A 4322-nucleotide genomic window follows, 5' to 3' on the forward strand; every position below is an offset into this window, starting at 1 on the left:
CACTACAAGAAATATGTCAACTAGTGACCTTCTGTCAGTGACCCTGGAAGAATTGGTCATAGATCTATGACCATTTTAGACCAATTGGTCAAAAGCTGTTCGGGGGGCTCCAAACCCTAAACTATAACGACCATTTTGGTCAGAAAGGTCGTAATTTCCTTACACGAAATGATCATAAAGCAGATAGCACTGGTCCGCTGACTTATTTCTAGCTGATCATGACCAATATTGATGGTCATAACCTTGTAAATTGTGGTGGGTTGCTATGACTAGGCACCACCTCATCAGCTTTGCTTATGTGTCATGTCCATGTGGCAGTTTTGCCCTAGGTTGTGAAGCAACCTATATTTCTGCCATTCCCAAAATGCCCAAAAAAATCTCGTAAATTCTTTGGGTCATATCTTCGTCAAATATGTAAAAAAAACCTTCCTTGCCTAGTTCAAAAATATTCATTTTCCTATTTTGTTCAGAAAAACACTTTGTGAAGGAAGTACCACTTTGGCATGTCCAAATGGTATCCAATTTCTACGGTGCTTTCCTATGCCCAAATAACCATCCTCCACCAAATGCCAGCTCAATCCATTCATTAGTTTGAGCCCAGCTTCAACATTTGTATTTATGTCCAGTGTGGTACTTTGCAAAGCAAGTACCACCTAGGCTCCTCCTTTTGAGGTGAAAATTTGTGAAGATGGTCTTCTTAGTAACTGATCATCCTCAGCCAAAACTCACGCTCATTAGCCATGTGCATTTCCCGTACCGCTAATCAAACACTTGGCTGCTTATTCATGTTTGAGCATCGATCAGTCTCCTCGTGAGAATCTTATGTTGTGATTTTCTTCCTAGCACCTACCTGGGGAGTGCCCAACCCACTAGACATGCCTAGGCTGCCTAGAACACATGGCAACGGCACAATCACACGGTGACCACGCGGCGGGCATGCGAGTTTACGCGCTCTAGAGTTGGGGCCCTCGGCCACCGTACAAACCTCGACGTATCGCCACGAAACTGTGTATTTATGATTAAATATGTACTTATGTACCTAGAAATGAATTTTGGAAAAAATAAAGATCAAACTATGAGGCAGCTGCAGTTCAAATTTGACCCGCTTCCAGCTGAATCGGCGGGAATTTGTCTTTTTCACCAGAGGTGGATCAAAACTTTTGACACCCAACCATTTTGTCAATTTTGCACTAATATGGCCTAGTATTTTCGAAAATTGATTTGGTCCAATTTTGTAACAAATATATGGTAGGTCCTTCACAAAAAAACTCATTTCAGGCACTCAGAAAATGGAAAATGAATTTTCCGTGCAAAGAAAATGAAAACTCCCTTAGGCAACATTGTTTGGAATTCCAAGATGCACCATTGTGCACAATATGAGATCATTTGAACAAACTATGCCATGAATGTGGCCATAAGATTGATCATTTGGCTTGAAAGCCATGAATCTTCACGCATGATAGCTCGTTTCTGAGAACACTTTTTTAAAATAATTGCCGTATTACAAGTTTATTATTTTTCCTGGAAACTTGGTCACATATAATGACACAATGCGAAGGTTTTCCAATTTTTTGAATTTTTTATGCCCGTTTCAAAATGCGGTCACAACGACGGGCTTGACAGTTCCTAGCTAGTGGTTGAATCTTGGAAAACTTTTGATGTTTCTCTGATTAAATAGATAGTTATGTACCTATAAATGATTTTTGTAAAAAACAAAGAGCAAACTATGAGGTAGCCACAGTTCAAATTTGACCCGCTTCAACTGAATCAGTGGGAATTTGTCTTTTTCACGAGAGGTGGATCAAAACTTTTGACACCCAACCATTTGGTCAATTGTGCATTAAATATGGCCTAGTATTTTATAAAATTGATTTGGTCCAATTTTGCAATAAATATATTGTAGGTCCTTCACAAAAAAACTCATTTCGGGCACTCGGAAAATGGAAAATGAATTTTCCGTGCAAAGAAAATGAAAACTCCCTTAGGAAACATTGTTTGGAATTCCGAAATGCACCCTTGTGCAAAATATGATATCATTTAAACAAACTATGCCATGAATGTGGCCATAAGATTGATCATTTGGCTTGAAAGCCATGAATCTTCACGCATGATAGCTCGTTTTTTAGAACACTTTTTTAAAATAATTGCCGTGTTACAAGTTTATTATTTTTCCTGGAAACTTGGTCACATATAATGTCACAATGCGAAGGTTTTCCAATTTTTTGAATTTTTTATGCCCGTTTCAAAATGCGGTCACAACGACGGGCTTGACAGTTCCTAGCTAGTGGTTGAATCTTGGAAAACTTTTGATGTTTCTCTGATTAAATAGATAGTTATGTACCTGTAAATGATTTTTGTAAAAAACAAAGAGCAAACTATGAGGTAGCCACAGTTCAAATTTGACCCGCTTCAACTGAATCAGTGGGAATTTGTCTTTTTCACGAGAGGTGGATCAAAACTTTTGACACCCAACCATTTGGTCAATTGTGCATTAAATATGGCCTAGTATTTTATAAAATTGATTTGGTCCAATTTTGCAATAAATATATTGTAGGTCCTTCACAAAAAAACTCATTTCGGGCACTCGGAAAATGGAAAATGAATTTTCCGTGCAAAGAAAATGAAAACTCCCTTAGGAAACATTGTTTGGAATTCCAAAATGCACCCTTGTGCAAAATATGATATCATTTAAACAAACTATGCCATGAATGTGGCCATAAGATTGATCATTTGGCTTGAAAGCCATGAATCTTCACGCATGATAGCTCGTTTTTTAGAACACTTTTTTAAAATAATTGCCGTATTACAAGTTTATTATTTTTCCTGGAAACTTGGTCACATATAATGTCACAATGCGAAGGTTTTCCAATTTTTTGATTTTTTTATGCCCGTTTCAAAATGCGGTCAAAACAACGGGCTTGACAGTTCCTAGCTAGTGGTTGAATCTTGGAAAACTTTTGATGGTTCTCTGATTAAATAGATACTTATGTACCTAGAAATGATTTTTGGAAAAAACAAAGAGCAAACTATGAGGTAGCCACAGTTCAAATTTGACCCGCTTCCAGCTGAATCGGCAGGAATTTGCCTTTTTCACGAGAGGTGGATCAAAACTTTTGACACCCAACCATTTGGTCAATTGTGCATTAAATATGGCCTAGTATTTTATAAAATTAATTTGGTCCAATTTTGCAATAAATATATTGTAGGCCCTTCACAAAAAAACCTCATTTCGGGCACTCGGAAAATGGAAATTGAATTTTCCATGCAAAGAAAATGAAAAATCCCTTAGGCAACATTGTTTGGAATTCCAAGATGCACCCTTGTGCACAATATGAGATCATTTGAACAAGCTATGCCATGAATGTGGCCATAAGATTGATCATTTGACTTGAAAGGCATGAGTCTTCACGCATGACAGCTCATTTCTGTGAACACTTTTTTAAAATAATTGTCGTATTACAAGTTTATTATTTTTCCTGGAAGCTTGGTCACATATAATGACACAATGCGAAGGTTTTCCAATTTTTTGATTGTTTTTGAATTTTTCAAAATGCGGTCAAAACGACGGGCTTGACAGTTCCTAGCTAGTGGTTGAATTTTGGAAAACTTTTGATGTTTCTCTGATTAAATAGATACTTATGTACCTAGAAATTATTTTTGGAAAAAATAAAGAGCAAACTATGAGGTAGCCACAGTTCAAATTTGACCCGCTTCCTGCTGAATCAGCAGGAATTTGTCTTTTTCACGAGAGGTGGATAAAAGATTTTGACACCCAACCATTTGGTCAATTGTGCATTAAATATGGCCTAGTATTTTATAAAATTGATTTGGTCCAATTTTGCAATAAATATATTGTAGGTCCTTCACAAAAAAACTCATTTCGGGCACTCGGAAAATAGAAAATGATTTTTTCCGTCCAAAGAAAATGAAAACCTCCTTAGGCAACATTGTTTGCCATTCCAATATGCACCCTTGTGCGCAATATGAGACCATTTTTTTGATGTTTCATGTGTAAAAGTAGAAGAAAAACAAAATAAAAAACACAAATCACATATACTCTCTTCCCATTGGTGGAGTTGGTTTGACACGGATCGATGACATGGCGCTCATCCATCCATCCATCTATCTATAGAAAACAAAAAATTAAAAATAAAATGAAAAGGGAATCCCCACGGCCCCACCCACCCCGATCCCATCCCTCCCTCTCGTCTCCCACCCACCCCGATCCCATCCCACCCTCGTCTCCCTCCCAAACCCTACCCGCCGCCGCGCCGCCCACCGACCGCCCCGCCGTCCCGCCATCCATGGCCCCCCCCCACGCC

This window comes from Triticum aestivum, chromosome 2D (assembly GCF_018294505.1).
Source record: "Triticum aestivum cultivar Chinese Spring chromosome 2D, IWGSC CS RefSeq v2.1, whole genome shotgun sequence".
In the NCBI taxonomy this organism is placed as follows: domain Eukaryota; kingdom Viridiplantae; phylum Streptophyta; class Magnoliopsida; order Poales; family Poaceae; genus Triticum; species Triticum aestivum.